Below are 13,569 nucleotides of genomic sequence, written 5' to 3'. Positions count from 1 at the left end.
GGAAATATTTTCTCCCACAAATCTCAAGGCTAGAAATCTGAATCAAGGTGTTATTAACATGGTGCTCCCTTGAAAGGCTCTAGAGGAGAATCTTTTCTTGCTTCTTCCAACTTCTGGAGGCTCCTGGAGTTCCTTGGCTTGTGGCAGCCTCATTTAATCTCTGCCTGCATCGTCACATGCCTTTCTCCCCTCTGTGACTATAGCTGTGTCTGTTTCCCCTGCTCTTCTCTTAGAAAGACTTGTCATTGGATTTAGGGCCCACCCTAAATCAGTATGCTCTTGTGATCCTTAACTTAATAACATCTGCAAAGACTCCCTTTCCAAATAACATCACATTTACAGTTTTTGTGGGTGAGGACATGAACATATCATTTTGGGGTTCACCATTCCACCCACTAAGAAAAAATGCTTTGTATTTATGTGGTATGGGGTGAAAGCATTGAATCATTATAACTAATTTCAGATAATAAATTATGGTAAAATTATGCAATTCAGATTGCATTAATATTTTACATGAGAAAATTCTTCTTAAGGAAAACAATCCGACCTTCTACCATGTGAGTATATAGAGATAAGGATGTGAAGGAAAGAGGGAAAGGGAGAGGCTAATCAGCATTTTCAGGTGGGTTTTGCCCCTGGGTGATTTCTGCCTGACATTTCTTAGTGACTTCACCTCTTCCTTGGGTTTTCTTAGACATTCCGTTCCAACAGAAAAGTCACTGGACAAAATCTTAGGTCAGAGGCCAACTCTACCTACCCCAGCTTCCCTGAAAAAAAGGTCTTTCTCCCCTGTGGTTCTGTTCAATTGTTAAGGAAAGCCATCAAGGCAATAAAAACTCTTCCACTTGGAAGCTGCTGGAAAGTTAGAATGCCTCTGCTCTTACAGTACAACAATATGAACTTGAGAAAACCAGAGTCGCTACTGTGACTGATAGTCTTAACTCCAGTGTCCATATGGCTGTCTCTTTCTTGTCCGTTCACAACTCACCTCCTCAAAGAGGCCTTCCCCAAATATCCTCTCCAAGGGACAAAATGGCCTATTTTTTCTCATGGCTCCTCCTTGGTTTCCTTTATGACACCACGCATTGTCATATTTTTTTTCTTGTTTTGGATCTATCCTCTCTATGAGAATGTGAGCTCCATAGTGACATGGATTGTGTCTGTCTTGTTCATCACTGAATCCCCCAGGGCCTTTGTAAAATTCTGGCTCATAGTGTCTTATGAATACATACATGTGGAATAGTGAACACGGGAGCAAGTGAATAAAGTAACTTGCCTGTGGCTGTGCTGAGATAGAACCAAGGAAAGATCCTGGGCTGACATCAAGACAACAGCATATGACATAAAATAAAGGAAGTTGGTGAACTAAGTGATCTGGGAAGAGAACAGTAACAAGAATTTTTCATCAATTTTTTTCCTTCTTACTACTACCAGTACCCCGCTACAATTTCCCATAAATAATGGTATAATATTAAAATTAAAAGACTCTTGGAGAGTTTTAAATTTAAGAGAAATACCAGAAGCACAATAAATAAAACCAAAAGTAATTAATGGGTTATGAGTTAAGGCTACTGAAAATATTATATATATGCACTGGAGTCAAATTTCCTGTTAGGAATGATAATAGGAGAAAGAACAGACTTTGATGTCTTGCCAAAAGCCACCAGCATGGGGATCCAAGTCACTGTGATGTGGGCACCTGGCCTACAGATTTCAGAATTCTGTGTGGTTTCCCTCAACCAAATTTCTTAAGGAGCCAGCAGAAAGGGGGTAGGGGTGGGAAATGTGTTATCTATAAAAGTAAACCACAAAAATAATTTCCAAGTGCCACTAAAGGCCTCAATTTAGGCTGTAAAAGCCGAGACATTTAGAATAAACTATTGTAACTTCTTGCAAGTGTGGTAGCACACATGGCCAACAGCATGCCAGATGAGGGGAGTATGTAATGTGTCTGCATGGGTGGGGAGAGTGTGAGAGGTGGTAGCATGGGGAGATGTGAGCTTCATGGGTTTTAAGAGTTGCTCTGTCCTTTTGCCAATCTTGCTTGACTCTTAAAATTAATTGCACTCAATAATTTGACATTCATTGCAATTTGTCCATTATATTATTCAAAGATATCTGTGAGTGAAAAGATGCATCTATCCAAAATTCATTTTAGAAACTCATGGTGTCCTACTTGATACATTACGTCAATATCTAATTTCTCTTCTGAACACAACTTAAACCATTTATTTACTAATGGTTAGAAAGATTCAGTCCTTTCTTGATGACAGTACTTCTAAGTCAAGAATTATCAGCTGGGCAGGGTGGCTCAAGCCTGTAATCCCAGCACTTTGGGAGGCCAAGGAGGGTGGATCACTTGAGGTCAGGAGTTCAAGACCTGCCTGGCCAACATGGTGAAACCCTGTCTCTACCAAAAATATAAACAATTAGCTGGGCCTTGTGGCTCGTGCCTGTAATCCCAGCTACTCAGGAGGCTGAGGTAGGAGAATCACTTGAACCCAGGAGGCAGGGGTTGCGGTGAGCTGAGATGGTGCCACTGCACTCCAGCCTGGGTGACAAAGCAAGACTCCATCTCAAAAGAAAAAAAGAAAAAATTATTCATAAAGGTTGCATCCATAAATGTGTTTACCCTAGATTAAAAGGTGGTGTGTCTGAAGGGATGGATTAATAAATTGGTTGTTCCATTGCATTAAGACAAGGCCAGCATTTCATAATTTTTACTTTCTATTGTGAAACAGTAGAAATAGCCAAGAAGATTTTCCTACAAGCTGTTGCCTTTACTAGGTATATCAGAATGCTTTAGGGTTAAAAGAGGAAAGAAACAATTAAAAGTAGGTTTAACAATACAGGCATTTTATGTCTTACAAACTAAATTCCCAAGCACATTGGTTGAAGGTTTATTATTTTTTTCTTTTTTGGGTTGACTTTCTGTTCTGCCATTTCCAGCCTTTGGGTTATAGGATGGCTATGGCAATCCTAGGCAGTGTGTTTTCACCCAACAAGATTTAAAGGTGCCTTGTTGAAAAAGGGGGAAAAGAAGGCATGTTCTTTCCTTGGCTTCCCTTTTAAAAGAGAGGGAACTATTTTCAGGCATCTCATGGCAGACTTCCTGTTAACATTTTATTGGCCAGATTTACAACTTGTCCCAAGTCCCAAATCAATCACTGGCAAGGAGATAGAATTGCCTTGACTGGATCTATTCAAACTTACCTTCCTGAAGATGTGGAGGGCCCCAGCCTCCCCTGAAGCATATGGCTCTCTCAACTAGATCAAAACTGAGAGAGAATATCTGTTGAGAAGGCAATGAACAGTGTTTGCCACTCAGGAAAATATTTAGGAAAGGCTTTAATCAAGAGTTCCTTTGGACAAGGAGCAATTTGGTCACATTTTTCTTCTTGAACTTTCCTTATGTCCCTGTCCTAACTGATCTAAAAAGAAATCACATTCTGTGAGTGAGGGCAGCCATCTCTCTAAACCAGGGGTCTGCAAAATCTTTCTGTAAAAATAATTTAGGATTTCCAGGCCACTTACTGTCTCTGCCCTGACACTGTGGCAGCCTCTTCTTCTTCCTCTGCTTCCTCCCCTTTCTCTTCCCCTTCTTATTTTTCTCCTTCTTCCTGTCTTTCTTCCTTTTCTGCCTCCTCTTCCTTTCCAACCCTTTAAAAATATAAAAGAAGTTCTTAGCTTAAGACCTTTACAAAAAAAGTCAGGATCATTTGGCATGAGAACTGTAGATTGAGAACCTCTGCTCTTGACAGAAAATGCAGAACAAGGGAAAATACAACGAACACATTGAATTCTACCATTTTTAAATACTTGAATACAATCCATGAGAAAGCTAGATTCAGTTATATGAACTTGGAAACAGGGAAAAGTGAAAGAAGGCGCCCAAACATTGGCACTTTGGTGTGTTTCAGAGTAAAGAGTGGGCTTTCCAGCAGCAGGCAGAGCAGAAGTGGAAGAAAAGGCAGATGCCATGCTGAGGCCAAGGGGACCTTTGGCTCCCATGACTGTAGGCCTACTGCTTTTCTGAGGTTGGGGAATCTGGGGTATGCATCTGCTTTTGAAATCTCAAGATATATTTTCCTGATTTTCATTTTATTGCTGACAGTAAGTATAATAGAGAAGAATTCATGTTCTCCATTCTTAATTAAGCATGTCAGTTGAGACATCCAATTTCACATTAAGCTTTCAGCTGCATTCCAATAAGGATTAATCACTTAGGTAATATTTTTTCAATTCTTTTATTGGAAAAGAAACAAATGCAAAAATCCTGTATGAATAGTGTATGAGACTACAAATACAGAATCTAAATCTAGCATTTAAAAGTAATTAACATATTTCAATAAAACATTTTAAATTATAATTCTCAAAAAACTAATGAATACATCTTACATATAAAAAAATCTTTGAATCTTGAATCCTATTTCTTTGCTTAAGCATAGCCTTCCTTTTATAATTATAAAGAGGCAGTCATACCTTGGAGATACTGCAAGTTCAGTACCAGATCACCACATTAAAGTGAGTATTGCAATAAAGCAAGTCATATGAATTTTTGGTTCCTCAGTACATATCAAAGTTATGTTTATACTATTCTGTAGTCTATTAAGTGTGCAATAGCCTTTTGTCTAAAAAATATATATACATGCCTTACTTTAAAAATACTTTATTGCTAAAAAATGCCGATGATGATCTGAGCCTTCAGAGAGTCATGATCTTTTTGCTGGTGGAAGGTCTTGCCTTGATGTTGATGGCTGTTGACTGATTAGGGTGGTAGCTGCTGAAGGCCAGGGTGGCTGTGGCGATTTCTTAAAATAAGACCACACTGAAGTTTGCACATAGCTTGACTCTTCCTTTCACAAAATATTTCTCTGTAGCATGTGATGCTGTTTGATAGCATTTTACTCACAGTCGAACTTTTTTTCCAAATTGGAGTCAATCCTCTCAAACCCTGCTATTGCTTTAGCAACTAAGTTGATGTAATATTTTAAATACTTGTTTGTCATTTCAACAACGTTCACAGCTTCTTCACCAGGAGCATATTCCATCTCAAAAAACCACTTTATTTGCACGTTCATAAGAGCCAGCTCCTTGTCTGTTAAAGTTTTATCATGAGATTGTAACAACTCAGTCATATCTTCAGGCTCCACTTCTAATTGTAGTTCTCTTGCTATTTTTATCACAGCTGTGGTGACTTCCTCCCCTGAAGTCTTAACTCTTCAAAGTCATCCATGGAAGGGCAGAATCAACTTCTTCCAAACTCTTGTTAATGTTGATATTTTGACCTCCTCCCATGAATCACAGATGTTTTTACTGGCATTTGGTGAATCTTTTCTATAAGGTTTCAATTCGCTTTGCTCAGATCCATCAGAGGAATCACTATATGTGGCAGCTAATGCCTTATTAAATGTATTTCTTAAATAATAAGACTTGAAAATCAAAATGACTCAATCCATGGGCTACAATGGATGTTTTGTTAGCAGGCATGAAAACAACATTCATTCACTTATGTATTTCCATCACAGCTCTTGGGTAACTATGTGCATTGTCAATGAGTAATATTGTTTTGAAAAAAAAATTTTTTCTGAGAAGTAGGTTTCAATAGTGGGCTTCAAATATTTTATAAAACATGCTGTAAACAGATAAGTTTTCATCCAGATTTTGTTTCTCCATTTCTAGAGCACAGGGAGAGTAGATTTAGCATAATTCTTTATGGCCCTAGGTTTTTGTTTTTTTTTTTTCAGACAGTGTTTCACTCTTGTTTCCCAGGCTGGAGTGCAATGGTGGGATCTTGGCTCACGCAACCTCCGCCTCCTGGGTCCAAGGGAATCTCCCGCCTCAGCCTCCTGAGTAGCTGGGATTACAGGCATGCACCACCACCCCCAGCTAATTTATTTATTTATTTATTTATTCATTTATTTTATTTATTTATTTTGAGATGGATTCTTGCTCTGTTGCCCAAGCTGGAGTGCTGTGACCTGATCTTGGCTCACTGCAAGCTCTGCCTCCCAGGTTCACGCCAGTCTCCTGCCTTAGCCTCCCGAGTAGCTGGGACTACAGGCGCCCACAACCACACCTGGCTAATTTTTTTATTTTTAGTAGAGACAGGATTTCACCATGTTAGCCAGGATGGTCTCAATCTCCTGAACTTATGATCCGCCTGCTTCGGCCTCCCAAAGCGCTGGGATTACAGGCATGAGCCACTACGCTCGGCCAAGTTTTGTGTTTTTAGTAGAGACAGGGTTTCTCCATATTGGTCAGGCTGGCCTCGAACTCCCACCCTCAGGTGATCCGCCCCCTTCTGCCTCTCAAATTCCTGGGATTACAGGTGTGAGCCACTGCACCTGGCCAGGGCCCTAGGATTTAAAGAATAGTCAGTGAGCAGTGGTTTCAACTTAAAGTCGCCAGCTTCATTAGCCCCTAACAAGAGATTCAGCCTGTCTTTGAGCTTTGAAGCCAGATTTTGACTTCTCCTCTCTAGCTATGAAAGTCCCAGATGACATTTTTTTCCAATAAATGGCTGTTTTGTCTGCATTAAAAAGTCTGCTGTTTAATATAGCCACCTTAATCAGTTATCTTAACTAAATCTTCTGGACAACTTGCTGCAGCTTCTGCATTAGCACTTGGTACTACACCTTGCACTCTTATGTCATGGAGATGGCTTCTTTCCTTAAACGTCATGAACCAACCTCTGCTAGCTTTAAACTTTTCTTCCAAAGCTTCCTCATCTCTCCTAGCCTACATAGAATTGTAGAGAGTTGGGCCTTACTCTGGATAAGGCTTTGACTTAAGGGAATGTTGTGGCTGGTTTTAGTGGCCTTTCTGGGCCACCAAAGCAACAAGGCTGTTTTGCTTTCTTATCAATCATGTGTTCACCAGAATAGCACTTTCAATTTCATTTAAGAACTTTTCTTTTGCATTCACAACTTGGCTAACATTTGGTGCAAAAGGCCTCTTTTTGGGGCTATCTCTGCTTTCTACATGTCTTCCTCACTAAGCTGATTCATTTCTAGCTTTTGATTTAAAGTGAGAGACGTGTAACTCTTCCTTTCACTTGGACACTTAGAGGCCATTGTAGGGTTATTTATTGGCCTAAATTCAATATTGTCATGTCTGAGGGAATAAAGAAGCTGGAGAAGAAGAAGAGAAATGGGGAATGGCTGGTTGGTGGAGCAGTCACAATACACACAACATTTATTGATTAAGTTCTCCTTTTATATGGGTGCGGTTTATGGTACCATAAAGCAATTACAATAGTAACATCAAAGATCACTGATCACAGATCACCATGACAAATATAATAATGATGAAAAGTTTGAAATATTGTGAGAATTACCAAAATGTGGCACACAGACAAAGTTAGGATATTTTTGGAAAAATAGTGCTGATTTTCCCTTGCTCTGTGCAGGTTGCCACAAACCTTCAATCCATGAGAAATGCGGTATCCATGGTGCACCATAAAGAGAAGCGCAATAAAACAAGGTCTGTCTGTGCTAGAGGGTAAGGATACTAAATCTAACAGCACTCCCAAACCATTGTCAGTTTTAATTTTGACCTAATTTCCTCTCTTTTCTAGTATTGTAGTAAACAAGCAGGGGAGAAAAATCAGTCTTACATGGAATCTGGGTTTTGTTTAGTAAATTGTGAGTAAAGACCTGAAGCATGCCATGCAATGTAGTAGCTTCAGGTTATACGACAGAGAGACACAGGATGGAAAAAATTGGAGTGAATTCTTATAGGGCACCTTCCATGTCAATGCGAAAAGTGCACAGGAAACTGAACTCTTCAACCAGGGTACTTTTTAAAGTAGTGGTTGGGGAAGAAAATTTAAACATTCCCGTGAACCATCCTTATTTGCATGGCAAAAATAATACCCAATGGCTTGTTTTTCATAAATTCCACATATTGAGAAACGAACTTGAAAATTACAGCCTCTTAAACGAGAAAAACCTGTTTCAGGTCTTCTACTAACAGCTGAAGTTTTTACAAGAAGCTCAGTTGGTATTCCAAGCACGTATAAAAGTGAATATTATTATTTTTTGAATGACTTGATTGCCAACTACTCATAACTTAGCCTCAACCTGGAGACCGAGGAGGGGCTAAGAATTTTTTCTCACTTATTTGGTCAAGGCTTATGGATAATTTAGTTAAAGAAAGAAAAATCATTATAAATTCTACTATTTACAAATTTCACATTATTCTTGATGTTGGGATCATTATATTTGGGATGATTAATTTCCAGTCAAATTGTATCTGGAGAGTTATTGAGCTTCAAAATCTCAGTATGCATGGAAACATGCTACAAGCACAATTTATTGCATAGAGGAATAAGCACAATATTTTTCCTAAAAAGTTAAAAATAAATGATATTTGGGAATAAAGGCAAATCTATGTGATGTGCTGAATTTTACATTAAACAGATCACATGGCGACAGATGCCCAGTGTTCTGTGTCACCACCCCCTGCCCCTCTGTGGGTGCTGGATGGGTGGAAACAATTGGTAGATGATGTGCTGGGCTTTAGGTCCTGTTTGCATGTGAAGACTCCTTCGTGGTTTTCAGGCTGTAGCCTCAGTTTGTGACACTGCTGTGGCATTGTCTGGGCTTCTGTTTATGTTCCATGCCTCTTCCCTCCCCTGCACATTCTGAGAGTTGGGCCTTTTGCCTTATTTCTTTGGTCCACATTCTCTAACATGCAGGGTTAGTAGAAAGGTTTGGACTCATTGTTTTCTTGCTTGTCCACTTCAGAATGCTCCTCTAGTTTTTGGACTTTCTCCCCACACCTTTTGGCTAGGCAGAGATTACAGTGCACCCCCAAACTTCATAGTATCATGTGCTCAGCATGCAGAGAGTCCCGCAGGAACCAAGTTTTCCGTTGTTCTGTTCATTCAGTCTCCCAAAGACTAGTATAGCAGATTATTTGGGTATATGCAATTTTTTAAATTCTACATTGTCAGGACAAATTCCTAAAGGAATTGTAATAAAAAAGGACAGAGATTAAAGTTCTAGTTAATGTGGACTTCTTCCTGAATTTCGGAAAGGACAAGTTCCTAAAGATTGGGACCCACAGAAGGAGGGGGTCCTGTGGACAATATTCTGGCATCTTTCCCCCATCTTCCTCACCTTCTTTGGTTTCTCCATCCCTACACCTACACTCTCTGTTTTGTGAAATGTCACCCCTCCCATGGGAGGAGCTCCTGGGTTGCTGACAGGGGGTCCCAAGTAGCACCTAGGCTTCAGTGGTGGTTGAGGGCAGATAGTGATGCTGACGGTGACCCAGCCTTGCTGGAAACTGTGGCAAAGATTAGTTCTCTTCCCCGACTTGCAAAGGAGAAAGAATTGAGAGTGAGATGTTAGTGAGTAACAAACTAGTGTTATGTTCTACAACAAAAGGTATACTACAATTTTCCAAATAATATTGTCTAAGTCAACAGAAAGAAATAGTATATCTCCTGTGTTTATTTCCTACATTTTTATCTTTACTATGTTTGGATTTTTTTTTTTTTTTTGTCCCACAAAAAGCAAACTTGCCATATTATCTTGGATTTATCTACCAGCCAAAGATAAATACTTATAACAAACAGTTGTGAATGAATGTTTTCTTCAGCGTCTTTAGGTTATCAATACTCAAATTTCTACAGCAAGCAATTCCAACACACACAGAAAATAATGTACGGGAGAAATGGCATCTTTCCAAGAAGGAACAAGGGCCTTTTGACCTCGCCACAATCTACAGAGTTAAATTCTCCCAGCAGTGGGGATTTTCTGTGTGCCAGCTGATCTCTTCATTTGGATATATTAACTTGTCTCCCACTGTTTTTTAGAAACTATGTTCCCTGGACTAAAATCTGTAGTTCTTATTGAAGAGGGTTAAATTAATATTTCCCTGATTGCCACACACCTATAACCCTATAAGAATTTTAATATTTATTCTTTTTGGATGTCTTCTGGTGTGTGTGTGTGTGTGTGTGTGTGTGTGTGTGTGTGTGTCAACAGAATATAGCCATATGTAGAGCACTTCATCTAAGATGAAGATAGGTGGAAGATGCTGAAATATTGTTCATAAAACTCCAGTTCCTTATTGGTCTCTTTTTATAAGCTGAGAAAATAAAACTCTCCTAGAAAAGCTATTTCATTTATCCACTGGCTATGAGAATAGAATTGGATAGCTTCCTCCATAAACAACCATCTAGCCCATATTTTTGTATATCAAGAAGCTATGTATTTGATACCTATTTTGTGCCAGGCAGTGGATTTAGCATGATGAATAAGAAATGATTCCTGCCTTAACAGTTCAAGTCTTCTGGAAGCTACAGAGATAAGAACAAATCATTATAATTCAATGTGATAAGTGAAGTGACATTGGCATAATCAAGGGATTGTGAGATTATAGAGAAACTATTCCTAACTTAGCCTGAGAATGAAGGCTATGTTCCTGGAGCTTCCTAAAGAAGCTTCATGCCAGAACTTTGTTTTAATGGAGAAGTGATAAATTTGTATGGACAAGTAGTGCTTATTAGAGCCTTGCTTTTAATAGCATAATTTGTAAGAATACTCATTACTAAGTTTCTATTTTCAGTTGCAATGTTTTTAAGAGTTTGTTCTATTTTCTTTTCTGCATTCCAATCTTGCTGTGTTTGGATGATATGATTACATTGCTAGCTTTTTGATCTATGTGACATGATAGTGCCACTTTAAAAAAAATCAGCTTAGAAAATGAGAATCCTTAGTAAGTGTGAATGTAAATGAGGTCATCTTCACAGTGCAAGTGAAGATTTTACTCTTTGATTAAGATTGAGAAACTTACTAAATGACTTGTCCAAGGCCCCACAGCAAGTGGGTGGCCAAATCAGCTTTAGAAATGAGAAATTCCTAATTCTTGGTGGCGTGCATTACTAGGCCACAAATGAGTGGAAGAGCAAGTGATATTTATGGCTGGTGATGAGGGAAACCTCAAAAGGGCTGGATGGTCATTTGAAAGAGTGGTCATTTTTCTGTGCTTATTTATACCTCCTGGGATTGAACGTTGGATGGCTATTCCACAATAACCATTTACTGGCTTCACATTTGCATAAAGCATTTTTTCCAGTGTCATCAAACATGGAAACATGGCTTCTGTGGAAGCCATATCAGAAAGCACTGGGACATTTTCAAAACTTCAGGAAATGGTTAGGTGTCTCTAGCTTGTAATGATAGCAGAGGAGTCTGTTTGGGGGAATCTGAAATAGCAACTCAAAAAAAAAAAAAAAAAAAAAGAGCCCAAGGTTGTGAGAAGAGACCCAGGTTTGTGTCGTGCCCCAGACACTGTGCAGGTCTCACATCTTCCAGGGAATCAATTTATTCTTCTGTGAAATGTGGGGATTAGATGTGTCTAATTTCAGTGTTATACATTGTTTTATAGCAATGAAAAAAAACAAGGAGATCACTATTAAACAAGCTATAGCTCCTTTTAGTCTGATGTGACCAATAAAACTTGCTTGGAGAGACATTCACCGCCATCCTTGATCAAAAAGAACTTATGTCTGCATAAATAATTTTACAACTAGGAAATAATTCCTTAAACCATAGTTGTGTATTTTAGTTGCAAACAGTGTGCTTAATGCTAATTCTTCCTTATATCTCCTTTATTTCATGTTTTGACCATTTTGCACTAATTCAGGGCGTACATTTTTAAGTAGAAATCATGATTGAGTCATTGTGATTTTCCTAGAGGAGGACTTGTTATTGAAATTAACAAAAAAACCACAAGATACTCCCATACATGACAATGATGTAGAAAAAGTGCAGAATACATGATTGAGTTGTCAATATATAACCCAGAAATTATAGAAGATTAATGCTTAGTAAGAGAAAATTGCTTTACAAGAAAAAGTGGTAGAACCATCTGATTTTGCAGTGTTCTTTTGCAAGGGGAATAGGTAAAGAAGGAGTCAGGATGGGTTAGGCACTGCACTGATCTGCCTCTGTGTTATCCCATTTAATCCTTATAACAATGCTGAAAGCTACGTATTACCTCACTTAATCTTTAAAACAATGCTGAGAGGTATTTATTATTATACCAGTCTAACAGAGAAGAGGCTGAGACTCAGAGAGGCTCAGGTCCTACAGTTAGTAGGTAATAAAGAAAGAGTTCAAACGAGGGTCTGTCTGACTTCAAAGCTCTAGCTCATTCTATTCAGTTCCTTGCCTCCTTCAAAGGCCCCTGCCCATTAACTTTAGGAGGCTGTGGTAAATTTGAGCTAAAATCCAGATTTGGTTATTTAAGCCCATTTTCTCCTCTGAATTAGAAGCCCACCTCTTCTGCTGTTGCTTCTTCCAAGGCCCTGTCTCCCTCAGATTATTAGGCTAAGGACCACCCCTGACATGTTGACAAGAAATAAGCTTCTAATTTGCAACTCTTCTTTGTACAACTTGTCAGCTCAGAGCTTCTACCAGAGAAGTATTTCACAACAGGCCTGGCCACCTTACCACATTCCAATCAGAGTTAAGGCCTTCATGGACTATAATACTTGAAACCCTTATGGTGACAAATTACTTGCCCTCAATTTTAATGCCATCAGGGCTTATTCTCCCTTTTCTTCTCTCTGCTTCAAAGAGTCATATTATCTTCTATTATACACCAGAGATCATGTTGCTTTGGGTTACACTATAAAATAAATCATAATATCCAGCAGTTTATTGCTCTAGCTTGCCCTCATGCACACAAAGACAACATGAAAAGCAAGCTTGGTAATTTCAGGTGGCATGTCATTGGGCCAACTATGAAAAGAATTTTTTATTTGGTTCATGTCCAAAGACCGTTTTGTGAAATTGAAGTGAATTTTGTCTCTCAGCCTGAATGAAAGGCCGTTGGTTTTGTTCTTTCCTTCTGTCCCTTGGAGGACTGCTGCTTCTTCTGTAAGGTATCTAGTGCGTGCCTGAAAAAGATTAAGATGGTCCGCAGGGGTGGGGGACTGTTCATCGGAATTTATTACTGTTCAAAGCCTCTATAAAGGCTCTCATTTAACACTGGCCTTTGTATTTCCATCCATGAAAATTGTTCATACCATGACGAATCCCATACATTGTCAGTATTCTTCATGGAATATTCCAAACAAGACCACAGTGAACCAACTCCTCAGCAGGAGAAAAAGGGGAAGATGCTGGGGCAGCCAAAAAACTAAAGTTTGCTTTAATCGTTTGTGGCATTTTCCATCCAGGTCATAGCTCCCTTAGGCAGCAACTGATGGAAACTCTATTTTGACAGTTTAAAGAAGAACTGGGATAGATGCTCTCCCCTACCACGTGAGTTCTTAAAATGAACCAAATTTTCAATTAGACCAAGGAAAAAAAGTAGGCCTAAAATGTACTCTCTTTTTTCTCCATTGAAAACCCAACATCTGCCAATGACAACAGCCTATCTAATTTGTTATATTGGTGTTTTTCTTTCATTTAGTAAAAATCTTTTTTAGCACCCATCAGAGCTATGCTCTAAGAAAAGAGTTGTATACACTCACATTCTCTTTATAATTCTTTGATTTACAATTTCTTAATGTGCATTAAACACTCACATGCATATATCCCACAA

Source organism: Pan troglodytes, chromosome 3 (genome assembly GCF_028858775.2).
Source record: "Pan troglodytes isolate AG18354 chromosome 3, NHGRI_mPanTro3-v2.0_pri, whole genome shotgun sequence".
Classification (NCBI taxonomy): Eukaryota; Metazoa; Chordata; class Mammalia; order Primates; family Hominidae; genus Pan; species Pan troglodytes.
Note: the sequence above shows the minus strand (reverse complement) of the source record.